The sequence below is a fragment of the Trichosurus vulpecula genome, chromosome 2, assembly GCF_011100635.1.
Source record: "Trichosurus vulpecula isolate mTriVul1 chromosome 2, mTriVul1.pri, whole genome shotgun sequence".
In the NCBI taxonomy this organism is placed as follows: domain Eukaryota; kingdom Metazoa; phylum Chordata; class Mammalia; order Diprotodontia; family Phalangeridae; genus Trichosurus; species Trichosurus vulpecula.
The window spans coordinates 189,282,402-189,305,068 of record NC_050574.1 but is presented as its reverse complement, the minus strand read 5'-3'; positions in this window follow the sequence as shown (position 1 = coordinate 189,305,068).

The window sequence follows — 22,667 nt, the reverse complement described above, 5'->3', positions numbered from 1 at the left end:
AATTTGTTCTGTGAAGTTTGGATTCCATCAAAGGGCCACACTTGAGGACCTAGGGGGTTGAAGCTTCAGGTTCCCCACCCCTGCTAGCTAGAGAGGTGATGAGTACAAAAAGAGGCAAATTTTGAGGGGGGAAGAGAAGAGGCAGACATGCAGGAATTTGTTTTGCTTTTGAACTACACATATTTACAACAGGTTTTGTTCTTCTTGCTTTCTCAATGCGGGAGCAGAGCAAGGTGAGAGGAAGACAATGAAGACCTGAAAATAAAACGAATTAAATTTGAGGGGGAAAAAAGAATGATGAAGAGGCTCAAAATCATTCCCCACATGATGCTCATCTAAAGGAAATGAGGATACGACTGGAAAGGAAAAGACTTGCCTTTCTTTGTAGCAGAAACCTCTAGCATAGAGCCTGGCACACAGTTAAGTGCTTAATAAGAGCTTAGTGATGGAAGAATTGCCCTTCGAATCTGTAGAGCCCTCATGCAGAAGATGGATTAGGCTCATTCTGCTTTGGCCCAGAGGGCTGCTCTAGGGTCACCAGGCAGGAGTCTGACTTTGAAGCTACCAGAGGTCATAGCTATAATGAAGAACTTTCTGAATATTAGAGCCTACAAACATAGAATGGGTTGTCAATAAAGGTCTTCAAGCATAATTTAGATGATGGTTCATTGGAAATGCTATCTAGGCCATTTCAATTTCAATGAGGTTGGATTAGCTGGACTCAGAGGTCCCCTTCTACTTCATATTTCCATCATGCTATGAATTAACACTTTATAACATAGCTTTGATCTTGGCACTACCTCAAGTACTTAAAAAAAGTTTAAACTCCATAGTCTGGTATTCAAAGCATTCTGCAATCTTGTCCCATCCTACCTTTCCAGTTCTATCTCCTACTGCTCCTCCCCTACCGGTTCCATTGACCCGGCCAAACTGGGCTACCAGCTAATGCCTTGGCTTTCACTTTCCCAACTCCACATTTTCCCCATTACTCAGGATGTTTGCACATGTTAGAATCCAACTCACCATTGGAGGTCCAATTTGAATGCTAATCCATTAAGTCTTCCCTATCCTCATTAGCTGGAACTGATCTCTTTGTCTAAAAACTGCTCCTTTGGCTACTTGTTTCTACCACTCCAAAGGCACTTATCACATACAGCCTTATATTGCAGCTATTTATATATATTCTTCTTGCCACTTACTAGACTGTAAAGTAGGAACCATGCCTTAGTCTCCTTTGTATAACCCTCAGCACTTATCATAGCATCGTGATTTTAGGAAGATTCTCAATAAGTGTTTAGTGAATAAACTTATATTCATATGCTATTTTCAATTAAGAATATTCATATGCGGGCAGCTAGGTGACCGCAGTGAATAGAGCACCGACCCTGGAGTCAGGAGTTCCTGAGTTCAAATCCGACCTCAGACACTTAACACTTACTAGCTGTGTGACCTTGGGCAAGTCACTTAATCCTAATTACTTTGCCTTCCCCCCCCCCCGCAAAAAAAAGAATATTCATATGAACTGTTGTTGTTATTTAGTAGGTCTGTTGTGTCCAACTCTTCGAGACTCCATTTGGGGTTTTCTTGACAGAAATACTAGAGTGGTTTGCCATTTTCTCCTCCAGCTCATTTTACAGATCAAAAAACTAAGGCAAACAGGGTTAAGTGACTTGTCCAGGGTAACACAACTAATAAATGTCTGAGTACAGATTTAAACTCAGGTCTTCCTGACTCTAGGTCTATTCACTGTGCCACTTAGCTGCCTTAATATGAACTAGAAAATATTAATAAAAATCTGCTGGATAAAGAAAATATCTGTCCAGCTTGTGTCTTCAACACTCTAATTTAGCAATTACAGTATTAGTGTAACTCATTCAAACATACAGAAAGTACCCATAATGATGTATATTTCCATTCCATTGTGAATTATAAAGGTCACAGAAACTGACACCACAATTGTGGTTTAAATTGAAGAGAATCTAACTTTAATTTATTTTAATTTAATTTTGTTAAATGCTACATTACCATTTTCTAATAAAAATGTAAATAGTTCTCATGTTAAGATTTAATTTTGATTTATTCCATATTTTTGAATGATTATATTTATGAGAATATTATTGAGTCTATAATGATTTTTTAATGTCTTGAACCATTCAATGACCCATTAGGGTCATTATCAAGTCCCAAGGGTAATAAGCATGATACTCGGAAGAGCTGCCCTCTGCCCAAAGTTCACCATGATGGGAGATGTGGTAACAGCATTCCCTACAGAAACAAGAGTTCCTTTACTTCTGGAATCGTAGGACTTTAGAGTTGGAAAGAACAATCACAATAAAAAGAACAAGAGATAGATAGATATAGACATAGACATAAATAGATATAGATATAGATATATACATCTATGAACAAGAACAAGAATAATAACCACCACTTATACAGCAGTTAAGGTTTATAAAATGGCTGTCCATATGTTGCCTCATTTGATTCTCACAACAGTTGATCTGTGTCAGGCAGGTGCTATTACTATCCCTACTTTACAGATGATTAATCTGAGGCAGAGAGAGAGAGAGGTTAAGTGACTGGCCCATGGTTCCATAGCTAATAGCTCCAGCACTCTAACCACTCCCTTCCTATTTAACTGGAGAAATCACTTTGTCCAACTTCCTCATTGTGTAGATGGGTACACAACAGCCCAAAGAAGTTAACTTGTTTATCTAAGGTCATACATATAGTTAAGTGGAAATATGGGCCCTGAGTCCAGATCTTCAGACCTCATACACTATGGCTCCATTCCACGTATACCAGAGTGGAATGCCAACCAGACACACCTGTTCTTATGGAAGAGCAAGGCACACCACTTCTCAGTACGTTCATGCTCAGAGTATCCTTAACTGCTCTGTCCCTTCAAGAAACCAATTCTCTAAAGTCCCTTTCAGTACAGAAATCTGATGGTTCTCTAACCTCCAACCTCCTCTATCCTTGGCAGGGCAAACGAGAGTATCTGAAGTGCAGACGAATATTAAGGAGGAAATGCTCCTAATTCTTTCATTTCCTATGCTTGGGTCATCTGTTCTCCATAATTTCCCTCCCCAGGTGCTCCACATATTTCCTAACACTACCTGAATTTTGGGATCTGAGTCAGTCTTTCATCATAGTTTACTCTATACCTTGGAACCCCAAAGCCCGAATTTATGGTGCAGTGGTTTTCCTGTAGCTGCTACAGATGGCTCCTTGTAGTTCTGAGAGCAGACCCAAGGTTGCAGAATCACAGCTCCCCAGTCTTTTCACAGCTTCAGGAATTATATAATCACGCATGGGAAGATATCTTAAATTAACAGAGCAAATCCCCCTTTGAAACCAATGAAACAAAAATATTTGCATCTCCTCATCAGAATTTGGTCCAAGACCAAATGAATCCAGACACCGTGAAACTGTTTTACAAACAAGTGCCTTTGAACACCAGGTGAGCCTAGGAGGCAACACACTCAGGCTGTGAACACGCAGATTCTTGTATTATATAGTCAGTTGTTGTTGATGCTGCTGTTCAGGAATGTCCAATTCTTTATAACTCCAGAGGGTTTTCTTGTGGTGTGCCATTTCCTTTGCCAGCTCATTTTACAGATGAAGAAACTGAGGCAAACAGGGTTAAATGATTTACCTAGGGTCACACTGCTGGTGTCTGAGGCCGGATTAGAATTCAGGAAGATGTGTCTTCCTGACTCCAAGTCCAGCATTCTATCCACTGTGCCACCTAACTACCCCTATTAAGTCAGTATTTTAGACAATAGCTTTTGTTTCATTTTAACTATTAGGTCCCCATGCAACTTCATTTATCACTAAATTATAGAGAACTTTCTCTGACTTGTAATGCAGAAAAAATGTTCCACAATAAAATGCCCTTTATGAATGGTATCAGGCAGTTTTGTTTACTATAAATACTTTAAATCTTTTATCATCAAGGGAATTTCCAACTTTTATGTTATGTTTTAAAAGCAGTTACAGATGTGTTCACTCATAATTTAGGTGTATTCAAAGGACAACTATTGTTAGATGAATTTAAACATGTTTATGGGGCCATGTATGGTTCAAGGCATACTACTGAAGTAGGGGTAGCAGAGGCCCTGAAGCTGGTGGACCACTTGACCTCAGCAGTTCTGAGTGGCGGCATGTCTAAAATCCATCCACACTGAGTCTGGCACCAATATGGTAGCTCCCAAGACCAGGAGCCCCCAAGACAGAAACAGAACAGATTTCAAGTCAATCAGCAGTGGAATGGGGCATGGGACTTATGTACTTCCAGCCTGGGAAAGACAGAGATAAAGTCTCAAACAAAAGAAAACGAAACAAAAAAAAATGTTTCTCACCCACCCTCTTTGGTTTCACTCCAAATTCTCTTTTATTAATGATATTCGGGCTTTTCAAAATTGAATTAACTTCTTTAGGAAAAGGGGAGTGGAAAGGCAAAGGTAGAGAGGTTTTTACACTTCCAAAACTGGATGGATTCGTGATTTCATTCACATCTCCTCATCAAAGAAACAGTCCGTGAGCAACCTCTCCTCCTGAGTGATCCTTGCCCCTGTCCTTCTGTACACCCTGCATAGAACACCTACCAGTTTCCTGGAAGTGCTCCTATTTTGTGGATAGGGCCCATGGAACACTCAGATTATCCAGTTGTTAGTCCTCATTTTCCCTGCCCAACTCCTTTTCTGGTCATACATATTCTGCATGATATATTGCTCTTATTACACACACACACACACACACACACACACACGAATCATGATTTCTAAGAAACACAACTCCTAATGAAAAGTATTACAGCATCCATTTCTCCAAACCACTATAGGGAGGCAGCATGCTATAGTGAAAGGTGTCTTAGACCTGGGGTCAGAAAATCTGGACTCAAACCCCAGCTTTGACCCCTCACTACCCGCATGATCTTGGGAAAGTCAATCAACTTCTCTAGGTCTCAGGTTTCTCAACCTGACAAATTGAAAGGATTGGACTATGTCAGTGGTGGGGAATCTGCATCCTCGAGGCCGTATGTGGCCATCTAGGTCCTCAAGTGGGGCCTTTGACTGAGTCCAGATTTGTTCTGTGAAGTTTGGATTCAGTCAAAGGGTCACATCTGAGGACTCAGAAGGCTGCATGTGGCCTTGAGGCCGCGGGTTCCCCAGCCCTGGACTAGGTGACCTCCAAATCTATGATGGTATGATAGGCATGGCAGCAAGATATCTATAAGCTATGTGACCTTGGGCCCATCACTTAACCTCTGTTTGCCTCAATGTCCTCATCTGTAAAAGGAGGATAATGATAACACCTAATCCCCCACCCCGAGAGTTGTCGTGAGAATGAAATGAGACAATATTTGTAAAGTGTTTAGCACAGTGCCTGGCACAGAGTAGGCACTGTGTAAATGCTAGCTATTATAATTATAACTATTAATTATTATCATTATTATTATTATTAGGGTAGCTAGATGGCACAGTGGATAGAGCACTGGGTTTGGAGTCAAGAAGACCAGAGTGTAAACCCAGACTCAGACACTTACTAGCTGTGTGACCCTAGGCAAGTCACTTAACCCAGTCTTCCTCAGTTTCCCCATCTGTAAAACGAGCTGGAGAAGGAAATGCAAACCACTCTAGCATCTTTGCAGGAAAACCCCAAATGGGGTCACAAAGAGTAGGACACGACTGAACTAAACAACAATAAATAATAATAACGATGACTATTTTCTACCAAGGTGAATGATCTTCACACTGGGTAAGTACAATCTCTTTGTAACAGGTAATTAAAATTAATCAAAGCGCAGCAATGCTAGGAGACTACCTAGTTACTGTCTTCAAGCCGCCAAGTACCAAAACTCAAATTACGTCCTTCCTGCACCAAGGTGGGCAGGACTAGAACAAGGGATGACATGTAGTCCAGGCTACCTAGAACGCAGAGTATATGAAGGGAAATGACACAAGATAAAGCGGTAATAATACTCAGGGTATTTAATCATAGCAATAATAACACGACACTGGGCACTGAAGTTCTGTGGAAACAACGCAGAAGGCCCCCACTCAGGAACATCGTCCACCATGACAACCCCGTTATCCCATAGGTGAGGTCCTTCCAAAGTCATCCATTTTGGGCATGGGCCAATGGTTCATTCCCATCCTGACTCTCTAGCCTTTCCCACCACAAAGGAACCTCTCTCCCTTGCCCCACCTTTCCAACTCCCTTTTCTGTCTTTTCTTCCCCCATTAGAATGTAATTCCCCTGAAGGCAAGGACCCCTTTTGCTTGCATTTGTATCCCTGAAACTTAGCACAACGCCTGGCACATAGCAATGCTTGCTGCCTGCTATGAAGTAGCAGGTATTGGGAGAGACCCAGGGCATGATGTGATCACAGCTCAGAGAATATCAGGGCCCCTGGACCTTTAATCCTCATGGCGAGTTCTGTAACTCTCTGGGGTTTCAGGATAAAGACAGAACCCAAGCTTTGAGCGTGTTTTGTGGGAAAATAGTACTCTGGGTACTTCCATTGTTCTTACTGGTTCCCGACTTTTTGAAGGAGGAGGAAAAGGGAACATTTTCAATCTCAGGGAAAATGCTGCCACAGCCATGATTTGCCCCGTGGCTCAGCTCAGTCCTGCCTACCTCAGTATTCTCATAGGGCTACTCTGCCTTGAACTGATTCGCCTGCAAGGAAGTCAACAGGCAGGGACATAGCCTCTCTCATTCCACAGCGAGGGTGAAGAGTAGGCAGGTTCAGCAGGAGTAGTGGGGGAAGAACAGAAGACTGTGGTCCAAGAGGTCAAGGTCTTAGAGATGCAGCACTTCTACATGACCATGAAGTCTCTCAATGAAAAATCTCCCTGCACAGGGATATAGTGATAACCTCAGGGCCCCACTGCACAGGGCAGGCTACTCATCCCTACACTCCATGGGCTCAGACAGCTATAGCAGGCTGCTAACTCCATCTTCTGAGTTCTTTCTTAAATTGGCTTTTTATGATTTTTCTATCAGACAGAAAGTTGTCACTTCTCCCTATTAGCATTAAGTTTGCTTGCAGCAGGCCCACTTATCATTTTTAATTTTCAGCTTCCAATCCCTCATGGGCTTGACAACCAAATCATCCAGCTCGTTAGGACCTTGTGTACACAATTAGAGTGAACAGGCTGTGTGGGATTGCCTAGCTCAGGGGTGGGGAGCCTCAAGACTGAAGGTTTCCCACCTCTGGCCTACTCTATGGATTTTGTGACAGTTCATTCGCCTGCCAAGAAGGATTTTTTTTCTCCCGTTTCTTTCCTGGCTCCTTCCTATATTCTGGACAGGTAAAGCTGCCCGATTGCTAGCCAGATAAAGGAGATAACCGTTACATTACTAAGAAGCTATTTGCTCTAGGGGAGGGAATGTTGGATTTAGAGGAAAGATACAAAGGTTTGGGTTCTGGCTCTGACCATGAACAAGTCACGTAACTTCTCTGAGACAGTTTCCTCCCAATAAGAACCACGCCGTCTACTTCACATGGTTTTGTGGAAGATGTCTGAAGGGCTGAATAAATTGAGGTTGTCATAAAGATGATAACTCTGATGAAAATGCTGATTAAATATCAAAACAAACTACCAATTATTGAGGGAGGCTTTGGAACCCTCCTTGCCGAAGAATTTTATGACCAGAAAAGAAAGTCAACTCTTTGTAATGTTTAGAAAAGAGAAGACTGGATTAAGTGACTTCTTAAAGTTCCTTCTATATCAGAGGATAGAGCACTAGCCCTGGAGTCAGGAGGGCCTGAATTCAGTTCTGGATGATAACAACAAAGAAGTTCCTTCTATATCTAATAGTCTAAGAACCTTTTCTTTTAAAAATAGATTGATGATAATTGGCATAGGAATTCCCAGTAAGGAAACTGCCTTTGCTTTAAGATACATGAGCTCCTAGTCTCAGAGAGTTAACCTAAGAGGCACTGAGAAGTTAAGTAATTTGTCTTATGTCACACAGCCAGCACATATTAAAGGTAGAACTTGAATTCAGGTATTACTGATTCCTAGGTTGGTGCTCTCTCTTGAGAGGCAGCACACTATAGCACAGTAACTCCCCCAGAGATGCCCAAACCAGGCTACTACGTCATTGAGAAATGTTTAACAAGTTCACTAAAAATACAATACAGCACCGGCAATGTTACTTTCTGTTTTTCTAAGTTAATATATGGAGGCAGGGTTCCATTTCTATTTGATAAATGTGGATATGACACCGGACTTGGAGCCGGAAGATCTAAGTTCCTGTCTCAGACACTTGGTGAGTCACTTATCCTCTGTGCCTCAGTTTCCTCATCCTTGAAATAGGAGGCTTCAATAGGAGGATTCAATGGTCTCCAAGATTTCTCCCAGGTCTAAATCCATGATTAATTGTCTCATCGATTCGTGAAGCAACATCAAGAACTCAGAAAAGCCCAGCATTCTAGAGCCAGAATAGCAGCTAGAAGCCACTAAGTGGGTAGTGGATGGAGTGCTGGGCTAAGAGTTCAAATTCAGATGGATCAAATGAGATAATGTCTGTGAAGTGCTTAGCCCAATGCCTGGCTCAGAGCAGATGCTTAATAAATGTGCATTTCTTTCCTTCCTATCAAACATGCAGTCTACTAGGTTCCCTACTTGTAAAATATTTCCCCAAACTCTGGACATTGCACTTATTTGTACCACCATTCAAAGATGTGGCCTCCAGCAGTCAATATAAAACACATCATTATAAGAGCCCCTGGTGGGGAGGGGTGACTGGTGTTCATGTTCTGCAAACAGCCATTAAATCAGACAAAGGACATTTTCTGGATTTCATTAAACACATTTTGATTTAGATACAGAGTTGCTGCAATAAACTGTGTTCCTTAGAAGTAACCAGGGTGAGCTGTCCCATGGGAAGCTTTGAGTTTAAATGGGAGCCTTAAGCCATAACCCTGGACACTTTTGATCAAACCCACGTATTCTGATTGTGTTGCTCATTCTGATTCCAGCTTTCCAGTTTGTCATGACTATTGAGACTCTTTCTCCTTCATATTTCTTATTCCACACAATGATTTTTATCTTGGCTACCTCCATGGATCCTTTGCTACCCTTTCCCCAACAATGGCTGGAAGGGTTGGATGGGTACCGTCCTTAAATTGAAACTGGCCTATTGGTTCCTATACATGAAATTCTACCTCCCAACTCAGTACCTTTGCACAGACTGTGCCCCCCTCCCCTGCCCCAATGCCTGAAATGGCTTCCCTCTTCAGCTCCATCTTTTAGAACCCCTTACTCCCTTCAAAGACATTTCAGGTGTCACCTTCTTTATGAGTTTTTTGTGACTCACAGTAGTTAGTGCCCTACGTCCCATTCACCATGTGGTTATCTGCATATATTTGTACGTATTCTATACTTGTTATGTTGCCAACATGTTCTATCCCCTAATTAGAGTGTAAGCTCCTTGGGAGAAGGGTCTACCTAACCTTCAGATTTGTATTCCTATGATGCAAGTACATAGTAGGGGCTTAATAAATGCATGTTGAGTCAATAGTCAGCATGTAGCTCCTACAATGAACTAAGGATACAAAAATGGAAGACTGCAGTCTCTACGCACTAGTTTCTTACTACAGAAGACTCTTTAGCATAATGATATCCCTCAAAGCTGGATGGATATCCTGTAGTCATCATCCTCTTCCTCTCATTTATCTTCATGGACTTATTTCTCACAGGTGAGTCCTGTAATTCTCAAGGGTCTCCCATGATGTGCCCATTCTAGGTCTGATGTTCTATGAATGCCTCCCTTAACAGCGACTCCTTTACATCTATTTATAAATATGCTCGGGTGCCTCTGAGTATAAGAAGGGAAAAAAGGGCCCCCCTTGCCATAATTCAGCCATAATCTCATTTTTCTTATCTTCACTGATATTGAAAATGTTGTCCATACCAAAAAAGAATAAGACAAATACATGCTATGCATTAACACACAATGTTGCATGACAGGTATATTAGAAGGGTCCAAGAAGTAAGGAAATTGATGAAATGAAGGAGGGAAATCAGGGAAGATTTCATGAAGAAGGCAGAAATTGAGAGATGGATTTCAGATCAGATAGAAATTCAGCAGAAAGGGGCAGCTAGGTAGCACAGTTAGTAGAGCACCAGCCCTAGAATCAGGAGGACCTGAGTTCAAATCTGACCTCAGACACTTGACACATGTACTAGCTGTGTGACCTTGGGCAAGTCATTAACTCCAACTGCCCTGCCAAAAAAAAAAAGAAATTCAGTAGAAGAAGGACAGAAAGGCTTTGCCAACATAGGAACTGAAGTGAACCACAGTCCAGAGACAGGAAAGAATGAAGCATGGTCAAAGGACAGAGAGTGGACCAGTGCCACCAGGCAGAGTGCAAAGAGAATGAAGGAAAGAAATCTGAGATAGGGCTGGAAAGGTAGGGTGGTACCAGGCTGTGGAGGGCCCTGAATGCCAGGCAAAAGACTTTAAACTTTATGCAGTAGGCTATAAGGAGGCACTGAAGAGTTTTGAGCAGAAAAGCAACAATCAATTGAATACAAAAAGAAAGCTCAATGTGCAAGGAATTAGGAAAGTGGCATGCTGTGGCAAAAATATGGCTATAGGTATTAAAAGAAATGTAGATACAAATATATGATTAGAAGATAAATCTAGTTTCTAAACTCAGTTTTGGATTAAAGTAATTATCATTATAATTGTCATAAGTATCACTATTAGTATGCGGGGAATTTGGAAAGCAGCATGATGCGGCAAAAAAATAAAAATTTAAAACATACATATATGTTTGATTAGAAGATAGGAATTCTGTTGTCTAAACCCAGTTTGGGATAAAAATAATAATTATAATAATCTTAATAATTATTAATAGGCAGGGAATTAAGAAAGTAATATGGTATGACAAAAATTATTAGATTAGAAGGCAGGAGATCTAATTTCTGAACCTAGTTCTGGATAATACTATCATTATTATATCATAAATATATTATAATTATTATAGCTAACATTTATATAACGCATAACATGTGCTAGGCACTATATGAAGCACTTTACAATGATCTCATTGAATCCTCACAACAACCTTGGGAGGCAGATGCTACTGTTATCCCCATTTTACAGATACGTTAAAAGAGGCAGACAGAGGTTAAGTGACTTACTCAGGATCACAAAGCTAGTAAGTGGCTGACGCTGGATTCCAGGCCTGGAGTTCCATCTGCTGTACCGCCTAACTGTCTCTATGTGACCTTGGCAAATAATAGCAGCTCACCTTTCTAAAGTACTTTAAGGTTTACAAAGCAGTTTCCTGGAATAACCCTGTAAGACAGACACTGAATTTGGGTGTTATTTCATTTCTGTTGACCTTAGTTTCTCTACGCGTCAAATCGAGATCTGATTTTCTATGAATATGTGTTCCACAAACTTCAGTTCTTTTCATCCTTGAGAAATAGAGACTCTAACTTTTAAAAAAACAGAATGATTTTCAGTTAAGTAAATCACTGAACCTTAAAGGAATCATGTAGACTCTTAAATTTTCATCACTTTATTCAAAACTGAAAATGACACACTCATTTTCAGGATGAAAAAGAATTGTTAATTGAGCCATCAATTCTTTCTTCTAAAAAGACGTGTTTTTATTGTTATAATAACAATAAAGATAGTGTCAGCTATAATTAAAATAGATGGATGAAATTCTGAAAGATTTAGTTTAATTTTACTAGCATAAAATTCCTAAGTTCAACTGCTGAGTGTTCAACACTCAACATTAATAGCAGCTTGGCCATGAAAGAGAGAACTTTAATCCTAGAGAACACCTAACTTTATATTTCAGGTTTTATCTGAACATGTTAACTTCTTTCACTCCAGCTCACATTCAACCTACCCTACTTCCTTATAAATGTCATTCTATTCATAATTCAACCTCTTAATACGATGATTTGGAATTATCATCATCCCCAAGCCCATTTCTTATTCGATGCACTGCTAATTCCAGGATTTATTGATTACAACTTGCTCTGTTTGTCGCAGGAAGACAGAACTGGAATGAGTGGATGAAAGTTACAAGGAGGCAGACTTTCATTCACCTAAAGAAAAGATTCCGAGCAGCGAGTTGTCCAAAAACAGAATGGACTGGCTTACTGAGGTCCCTTGTCACTGGAGTTCAACAAGCATTTCACTCTTTGAAATATCCTGCGTGAGACTATAGTCAGTTCAGTGATTAGGTTGATGACACTTGTCAATTATGCTCCAGGCACTGTGCTAAGAGCTGAGGCTACAAAGAAAGGTAAAGGATTGTCCCTACCCTTGAGAAGCTCACAATCTAATTAGAGTGACAAAATGCAAGGAACTGTGTACAAATGAGCTGGATACAGCGTGAACTGGAGACCAACAGCAGAGGGAAGACACCAGCCTTAAGGGGATTCCTATGGAAGGTGGTCAGAGAAAGCAGGAAGTGGAGATGAGTAGACAAAGCATTGAAAGTATTGGGGAATGCCAGACTTGGACCTGTGACTTGGGCAGAGATGAGACTAGATGACTTTAGATGCTTTTTCCAACTCTGAGATCACAGGATTCAATGACTGAGATCACAGAATCTCAGAGCTATGAAGAAGGGACTTCGGCTATACAACATCCCTGAAAAGTGGTCATCCATCTTCTACTCAAACACAATTCCTCTCAATTCTTGTGCCTTCCCTCTGTTAATTATTTTATATTTATCTTGATTATAGCTGTATGTGTATATACACACACACACACACACACACACGTGAGTATATATGTGCATATAGGTACATATATATGATATGTATGAATGTGCATATATGTGTGTATATGTGTGTGTATACACACACACACACATACATATACTTGTTCTCATGTTGTCTCATCCATTGGATTATCACCTCCTTGAGGGCAGGGACTGTCTTTTGCCTCTTTTTGTGTCCCCAGAAGTTAGCACAGTGCCTGGCACACAGTAGGTGCTTAATAAATGTTGACTTATTCTTCGAGGGAGCCTCTCTACCCTCTAGACCCCTCAGCTTCTTCTCCCAAGGGCTGGAGTATATGGGATGGAGGGGGAGTAGATAGAAAGAAGGAGGCTCTCTAGTGTTTCTCTCTTTGTTTGTGGGTGCTCAAGGTTTATCTTGTGGCAGGGGGATCTGAGCCCTATTTCATTTCTGTCTGAATCATTTTGTAAAGCACAGTCATCCTTTCTGATGTAGGGAGATCTTTAAACCACAGCAACAGTTTCTACCAGTACATATCTGCCACACTGAGCTAAGGAGGTGACCCCGCTTACCTATCCATGATCTTAACATGATTTAATGATTGATTGTTCAAATACAAGCAAAACGATTGCTGAAAGGAAGATGGAGGACATATGACTAGAGAAAGGTAGCAGTAGAGTATAACTCTGATTACATAGTAGGAAAATTACATTTCATTTCACAGTGCAATGTCACACTTTTTTTATCACATTATGTATTACAAGTCATTTTTATGTGACAATGACCATTTGTTCTTCGATATAGATCTATAATGGACATAGGTACATTGCTGTAGCCCTTTTAGAGGGCTGAATTGGGAGTTTTTGTTGTTCCTATATTTTTACTTAATGTTTTTTTCCTATACCCTTGGAAGATGTGAAAACTCTAAAATGGTCCAAGTTCTCAAATAAAGATGATAACCATTTTGGGTATGAGGGGTGAAGTCCCTAAAACAAAATAAATCCTGAGCTCCCAGGATTAGCAGAGGTATTATTTTTAATTATTTTCTTTCATCCCAGTAGGAAAAAATGTATTTATTTGTTCCTTTGATTTTCTAATGGTGGATCACAATTCTGAAATCTCTGCTTGCTCATTTTATAGAACAACTTTATAATGACTAATTTGCACCCAAGCTATTAAATTTGTTGCTCACAATATCTACCCTGTTAGGAAATTTTTGGAAGTGGTCTAGCTGGCCTCCAATTAATAGATAGGTTGTGTTCAAAAACACATATATATATATGTGTATATATATATATATATATATATATATATATATATATATATACATATATATAAGCCAGTTATTTGGAACATTTTTGGAATGGTGTCATAAATAGCAAGTTAGATCCCAGCATTATCCCACAAAAGCCTATTTAACTGAAACTGGGTGCCCATTAAGCATGCAAGAGAGGAAAAAAAATTTCTTCCCATTTCTTGAACAAAGAGTAGGCCCTAGGCTAGGGGTTCTTAACTTGGGGTCCATGAATGCCCAAGGGATCCATGAATAGATTTTAAGGGGATCCATAAACATAAATTGGAAAAATGCATCATTTAACTTTTACTATCTTCTAACCAATATTTGGCATTTTCTTCAATTATTTAAAACATCACTCTGGCAAGATGGCAGCTGGAAAGCAGGGATTTGCGTGAGCTCCCACCCAGGTCCCTCCAAACACCTATAAAATGGCTCTGAACAAATTCTAGAATTGCAGAACCCACAAAATAGCAGAGGGAAGCAGGGCTCCAGCCCAGGACACCCAGGATGGTCGCAGGGTAAGGTCTGTCGCTCACTGAGCTAGGAACAGAGCAGAGTCCAGCATGGGCAGCATGGACCAAATAGACTGGAAGCTGGGCAGAACAGCCCCTAGCACCCTGAATCAGTGAGCTGTGGCAGTTACCAGACTTCTCAACCCACAAACACCAAAGACAACAGAGAAGGTTAGTGGGAAAAGCTGCTGGGACAGAGTGAAAGGAGTTTGTGGTTCGGCCACCGCCCCAGGGGCAGCGGAGGTGGTGCAGCTATAGAACTACAGCTGCAGTTGCCTCTGGCCCCAGGCCTACCTGGTGGGAGGAATTAAGTGGTGGATCTGAGTGGGATTGCAGACCCCGCTTAAATCTGAGTCTGGTCCGGGTTTGGTTCTTGGGGGAGTAGCAGCACTAGTGTGGCAGAGCTTGCTGTGTAGAAATAGCTCTGAAAACAACAGCACAGCCCCTCAAGCTTGGGACAAAGTACTCTATACTCTACAAGCAGTCATACCCCGATGAAACCTCAAGGGTCAAGTAAGTTGGCTGAGAACATGGCCAGGAGGGCATGGGGTGAGTTGAATATGAAGGGATGATATCTTAAAAAAATCAAATTAAGGGATGAGAGAGGAATATATCAAGAGAGGTAGAAATTGAGAGATAGAATGGAGTAAATTATCTCACATAAAAGTGGCAAGAAAAAGCAATTCTGTAAGAAGGGAAGAGGGGGCAGGTGAGGGGGAATGAGTGAATCTTGCTCCCACCAGATTTGACCTGAGTAGGGAATAACATACACACTCAATTGGGTATCTTACCCCACAGGAAAGAAGGAGGAAGAAGATAAAAAAGGGGGAATGATAGAAGGGAGGGCAGATAGGGGGAGGAAGTAATCAAAAACAAACACTTTTGTAAAAGGACAGGGTCACAGGAGAAAATTGGATAAAGGGGGACAGGATAGGAAGGAGCAAAATATAGTTAGTCTTTCACAACATGAATATTGTGGAAAGGTTTTACATAATGATACACATGTGGCCTATGTGGAATTGCTTGACTTCTTAGGGAGGGTGGGTAGGGAGGGAAGAGGGGAAAGAATTTGGAACCCAAAGTTTTAAAAGCATATATTCAAAAAAAAAGTTTTTGCATGCAACTAGGAAATAAGATATACAGGCAATGGGGCAAAGAAATCTATCTTGCCCTACAAGAAAGTAAGGGGAAAGGGGATGGAGGAGCATGGGGTGACAGAAGGGAGGGCTGACTTGGGAATGGGGCAACCAGAATATATGCCATCTTGGAGTGGGGGGGAGAGTAGAAATGGGGAGAGAATTTGTAATTCAAACTCTTGTGAAAATCAATGCTGAAAACTAAAAATATTAAATAAATAAAAATAAAAATAAATCACTCTGTGAAAGGGCCCATGAAACACACAAAAATTAAGAGCCACTGCCCTAGACAATAACCATAAAGTAAGCAAAATGTGTCATTGGTATGCTTCTAATTCACCGTCTGTACCTCTTGACCATCTATGAATGCCACATTCCTCAGATGCCCAGTGTCTCCATGTTCCCTTAACCTCCATTCTCCCATATCAATGATATTTCACCCAGGCCTGGTCTTCACCCATGAAAGTGGTCAAAATAATCTACCTTCTTTTTCCTCAATCAAAATTCTGTTCATTTTCAACAAATATTTATTTTTAGTCATTTCAGTCATGTCCAAGTTGTTGTAACTCCATTGGGATTTTTTTTGGTAAAGATACCAGAGTGGTTTGCATTTCCTTCTCCAGCTCATTTTACAGATGAGAAAATGGAGGCAAACAGGGTTAAGTGACTTGCCCAGGATTACACAGCTAGTAAGTGTCTGAGGTCAGATTCTAATTCAGGAAGATGAGTTTTCCTGACTACAGGCCCAATACTCTGTCTAATTCACCCCCAGCTGCCCCGAACAAGTATTTATTAAGCACCTATTATGTAGCAAGACTTTGTGCTAAAGCCTGGCAATATAATGAGAGCTATGGCACAGTCCCTGCTTCTCATGGAGCTCAGTGCCTAAGGCTGGCAGAGGGTAAAGCCCCAGACACTGTGACATGTCTAAGGAAGAGGTCTAAGCATTATGCCAGGAAAAATCTGATGAGAAGTTGGAGTCTTTCAGCTTGAGGAGGAAGCTGCAGAGATAGAGAAAGCCTATTTGAGAGTTTCCAAAAAAAATATTCATCAGAGTTAGGGTGAGTTCATTTTCAGTATGTATAACAGCACAACATGAAAGGGAAAGGAAAGATGAGCACACAGGGTCATGGAATTCCAGTTTAAAAAAAGAGAGAGAGGGCATTAAGAAGTAGAGTGTGATCAACAGTGTCAAATCCTGTGGAGATCTTGCTCAAGGCGGATGAGGACAGAAAAAAGGCTATTGGATCTGGTGGTGAGGAAACTGACCCTTGGAGCCATGAGTTTAATTAGAGTTAGAAATGGAAGCCATTTGCAAGATACTGAGGAGTACGTAAACGGTGAGGAGGTACCAAAAAGGGTAGATTCTAGATGTTTAACAGGAAAAAGAAGATGTTTGGGGCAATAGTTTGAATAGATAGCAAAGTCAAAGTTTTCTTGCATTTAACATGGGGGAGTTGTGCATGTTTGCAGGTTGAGGGAGAAAGAGAAAGCAGAAAAAGAGTTTGAAGATATATAAGAGAGGGAAGATAATTACTGGTGCAAGGTCATAAAAGAGACAGAATGAGAGGAAATTTAAAATAAAAAGGATTAACTCAGTTGAGCTACCTATTTCTCTTCCTCTGAGAGTGCAGGGAAGATCGAATAGATGAGCTAGGTCAAAAAATGCTTAGAAAACTGGGGTAAAAAGAATTTGAGATAGAGTTCATATGTGATGGACTAAACCCTAGTAGAACAGGGTATAAAGACACCCCTTAGCAATGACAACAAAGATGAGGTGGTTTAGAACAGTCATTGTGTGGAATTTAATTGTCAATTAGATGAATGAAAAAGATTGTTATTCATGCAATAGTACTTGTACCATGCTGGAATGAAGAGAATGAATCTGTAGGTGACAATTTTATTACTTCCTCCAGCAGTGTTTGGCCACTTGAGAGTAGGAATAAAGAGGTAGATGGTAGGGGTTACTCAAGGTGTTAGTTAGCCAGATGGAAAAGGTGACAGGTCTAGATAATCAATCCATAAGCATTTATTAAGTGCCTACTCTGTGCCAGACACTGTGTAGACACTGGAGATACAAATACAATAAATGAAAAAAGTCTTACTCTCAAGGAGTTTACATTCTAACAGGGGAAGCAACAATCATACATACATACATACACATATATGTAAGCTATATAGATATGTTAACTCCATCACCAACTCTATCTATAGTTACATATCTATAGATGAACACATACCTTTCTATAGATGGAGACAGAGGCAGAGATGTGTATACAGAATAAATAGGTAGCAGTGGTGGGGTAACGAGTAATATTGTTCAGTCACTCCTATTTTCTCTTTCTTTGCCCTAGTGGTTGGTGTTGTCTTTCATGCTCCAAGAGGACCAAAGTGACATCACGATGTCAGGGTCGAGGTCTGGCTGTGTGTCCAGCAGTGGCTGATCAGACCAACACAAGCTCATAACGCTCTACCACAAGTAAAGGTAGAGATGCCTCTAAATTTATTCATCTCACATTTCTTTTGAGCTACTGCAATTCTGCTTGGCTCATAGAGCACAGCACCTTCTTTGATGCAGGCATGCCATGCTGGGCGGTCCTTTGCCAGTGTCTCCTAAGTCTCACAATCTATTTCAAAGTTCTTGAGACAGACCTTGAGAGTGTCCTTGTATCTCTTCTTCTAACCTCCATGTAAGTGCTTGCTTCCATGAGTTCTCTATAAAATAATCTCTTAGGCAAATGTTCATTGGCATTTGAACAACGTGACCAGCCCATTGTAGTTGTGCTCTCTGTAGTAGAATCTGAATGCTTAGCAGTTCGGACCTTAGCGTCTGGTACCTTATCTTGCCACGTGATTATCAGAATCTTTCTAAGACAATTCAAATGGTAGCAATTCAATTTCCTGGCATAGCATTGGTACACTGTCTGGGTTTCACAGGCATATGACAGAGATCAGTAGAATGGCTCTGTAGACTTTCAGTTTGGTAGGCAGCCTAATACTTCTTCTCATCCTTGCTTTCCTTTAAAGCCTCCCAAACCCTGAACTAGCGCTGGCAATGTGTGCATCAACCTCATCATCTTTGTGTACATCCTTGGAAAGTGTATTGCCAAGGTAAGCAAACTTATCCACAGTATTCAAAATTTCTCTGTTTGCTTTAACAGATGGTTCCACATATGGATGGTGTGATGCTGGCTGATAGAGAACCTCTGTTTTCTTGGTGTTGATTGTAAGGCCAAAATTAGCACAAGTGGCAGAGAATTAATCCATACGTTCTTGCATCTCAGCCTTAGAGCCTGTATTGAACGTATACTCGTCTGAGAACAAAAAGTTACACACTAACTCTCCCTTCCCTTTAGTCTTGGGTTGTAGCTTTTTCAAGTTAGATAATTTACCATCAGTGTAACAGCTGACATTGATGTCATTTTCATCCTTGTTGAAGTTGTCTGACAATATCACTGAAAACATCATGCTAAAAAGCTTGGTGGCAAACACAAAGCCCTGCTTCATCATCCATCATCCAGAACCCATTGCAAACATGCTGTCCTGGAACTAATATACAGTACTGATGAACTTCTCCAGGCAAGCAAATTTTGCCATGATCTTCCACAAGCCCTCATGACTGACTGTACCAAAGGCCTTGGTCAGATTGATGAACATTGTGTACAGGCCTCTGTTCTGCTCCTTGGCATTTCTCCTGGAGCTGTCAGGCAGCAAGCACCATATCAACTGTTCCTTGACCCTTTCTGAAGCCACACTGACTCTCAGGTAGATAATCATCTTCCAGGGGAAGGATCAGCAGATTACGAAAGACTCTGGCAAGAATCTTGCCAGCAATGATCAAGAGACAGAACTTCCTATGACTGTCACAGAACAACTCATTTTCCATTCTGTTATAGAAATGGTCGATGGAGGCATCCTTGAACTCCTAGGGGATAACCTCTTGCCATATAACCTGAGAGATTTCAGTCAGGTTTTGTATGAGCAGTGGACCTCCTGCTTTATAAATCTCTGGTGGAATAGAATCAGCACCAGGTGCTTTGCCACATAAGAGGAGCCTAATGGGAAATGGAATTCAAAACCTCTTCTTTGATTGGAAAATCAGCTAGAAAGGGATTGACTTCAACCTGAGGTATAGGGTCAGTAGCTTCAGCACTGGTAGATAATGGTATGTTGAGAATATTATGGAAGTGTTTAGATAATCTCTCCAGAATCATGTCCTTATCACTAATCGATGTGGCTTCTTCATCAGCAATGAGTAGTTGAGATGTACCATAGGTCTTCAGCCCATAAATATCCTTTGGGACATTATAAAAGCACTATGAATTGCTACTATCAGCATAAAACCGAATTTAATTTGTCTCATGAGCCAAGAATTCTGCATCCCTCTAAGCTTCACTTGCACTTTACTTTTGATGGACTTAATTACTGTCTTCTTAGAGATGGAAAAATTATCCCACTAGTAAGATCTGTGAGGTTCTCCTTTTTCATTTAGTAACTTCTGAATTTTCCCATCATTTTCATCAAACTGATCCTGACATCTGCAAGTGTTCTGACCCAGACAAGGAAATGTGGTACTGTACATCAAATTTCTGAAAGCCTCCCACTCCTTTTCTGCTTCACTGCTGCCAACCACGTGTTGGCTCAGCTTTCCCTCCAAATTAGCGAGAAACTGTTTATGCATGGAGAAGCACTCTAATCTGATGACACTGTCTTCTGGCAATCATCTAACCTTGGGGCCACTACTTTTATTGAAATGTGAATACTTAGCTTGGAAAGGATAATCCAGCACTCTGTACCACACACTGCCTTCATCACCCTCACATCCTGAATGTCTCTCGTCCTTACAATTACAGTCAATTAAATGCCAATGTTTTCTTCGAGGGAGCATCCATGAAGTTTTATTGCATTTAAGTAAAAGGAAGACAGTGTTGGTGATGAGAAGGTCATGAAATGTACAAATCTTCAGTAGTAAGCGATCACTGCTGTTGCTGTTTCCAACTCCATTACTTCCAAGGATTCCTTGCCATGTCTGATACTCTGTGCCTACTCTGGCATTAAAGTCACCCAGAATTATAAGCTTGTCCTCTTTCAGGACACTGTGATGAGGGTCTCAAGGTCTTCATAAATTTTTCTTTGACCTCATCAGGGTTCATCACAGTGGGAGAATACATACTGATGATGGTGGCATGGTACTTTTCCACAAGTGGCAATCATATTGTCATAAGCCTGAGATTAATTCCTTTTGGAAGGCATACAAACATGTTGGCTAGGTTAGACTTGATTGGGAAACCTACGTCAGTTTCATAATGCCCTATATCACAAAGACCACTCCAGAAAAATGTGTTTCCAACTCTGACACTGGAAAGCTGGCCTTCATTTGCCAGCCCTGATTCACCCAGGGCTGCTATTTGGATGCAATGCCTGATGAATTATCTCACAACAAGAGCTGTTCATTTTTCAAGTCTGTTGGATTTTGTGTTGTCCATAAGTACGCACATATTTCATTTACCAGTAGTGAGTGGAATCATCTTCACAAGTTTTTGTACTTTTTTGTGTACCTTTGTGCACTTCTTCGACCACAGGGTAGGATCCCCGGCCTGAGGCACCTTAGTTACCCTCAACCTGGTTTAGCCTGCCTGCCAAAGTGGCTTTTACTGGAGTATGGCTTCTACACATACTACAGCTTCTTGAAGTTACAGGGGAAAGTTGGGTGGCATGTGGGCACCAAAGGTACAAAGTAGCCCTGGCAAGGCCTCAGCAGCCCTCATATCAGAGGCACTAGTCTTCCCCACCCTGTACACCTCTGCCCTACTACTGACATTGCCTAGATATGTTTGGAAGCATAACAGTTCCTTCTGTGCTTTGGGTATGATTAATGTTGTTAATAAAGACAAAAGTAAAAATTTAAAACAAAAGAAGGCAAACAGGAAGGAAGGAAGACAGAAAGGGAAGGAGGGGAGGAGAGAAGGAGGGAGGGAAGGAGGCAAGAAAGGAGGAAAGAGAAGAAGGGGGTAGGATGATTCAGGGGGCAATATACAGGAGATACTCCAAGTCATTATCAGAGAATTAGGAAGAAGAGAGTAGAGAATGATGTCAATGTTTTAGATTAATATGTTAATTAATATAGACATTAACATAATTGATAATACAGAACAGATTGATTTATATGCCTATATGTAAGCATCTAAATACATATGTAAGTATATAAAATAGATACAGGATAGAATGTAATTGGGAGAGGCATAGGCAGCTACGGGACAGAGAGGAGAGAGGCGAGAAGAAAGAAGGGGAAAAATGCAAGAGATATTGTGGAAGTAGATTGTACAAGATTTGGTAACTGATTGGATATAGAGAAAAGGGGTTGAAGTATTCAGAATGACCGCTAAATAAATATCTAAAAATTAACAAAATTTCTCTCAATGTAACAAGGTGAAGGGGGAGTAGTAGTCAAATAATATGGGGGAAGGGATATGTGGGTAGGTGAGTCATCATTTAGACAGGTTTTTCCTGGAATTCTGATTTTGCATCACCTCCCTTAATTTGTCAATGGATTTCAACCTTCTGAAACCACCAGCTCTCACCAATAACCCAGTTGTGTCCCCTACTCCAACCCCAGTCAAGTGGCTCCCATTGAGAGGGAGAAGGAGGTTAATGAGGACTGTGGGAGTCAGGGGAAAACTGTGTAAATGAGGTAGTCCTTGAGCAGAGTTTTAAATGTTTCAGTTACAGGGGATAATAATAATAGCTAACAGTACCTAGTATTTAGATAGTGTCTTGCACCTATACAAATATAGATTTGTGAAGCGCTTTACACATGTCATATCTCAATTCTGTGAGGTAGGGGCTCTTATGTCCAATTTATAGATGAGAAAATTAAAAGGAGAGATGATATAAAGCTTGCCTGCAATCACATTGCTAATAAATGTCTAAGGCAGGATCTGAACTCAGGTCTTTCTGACTCCAAGTCTACCACTATCCACCTAGCTAA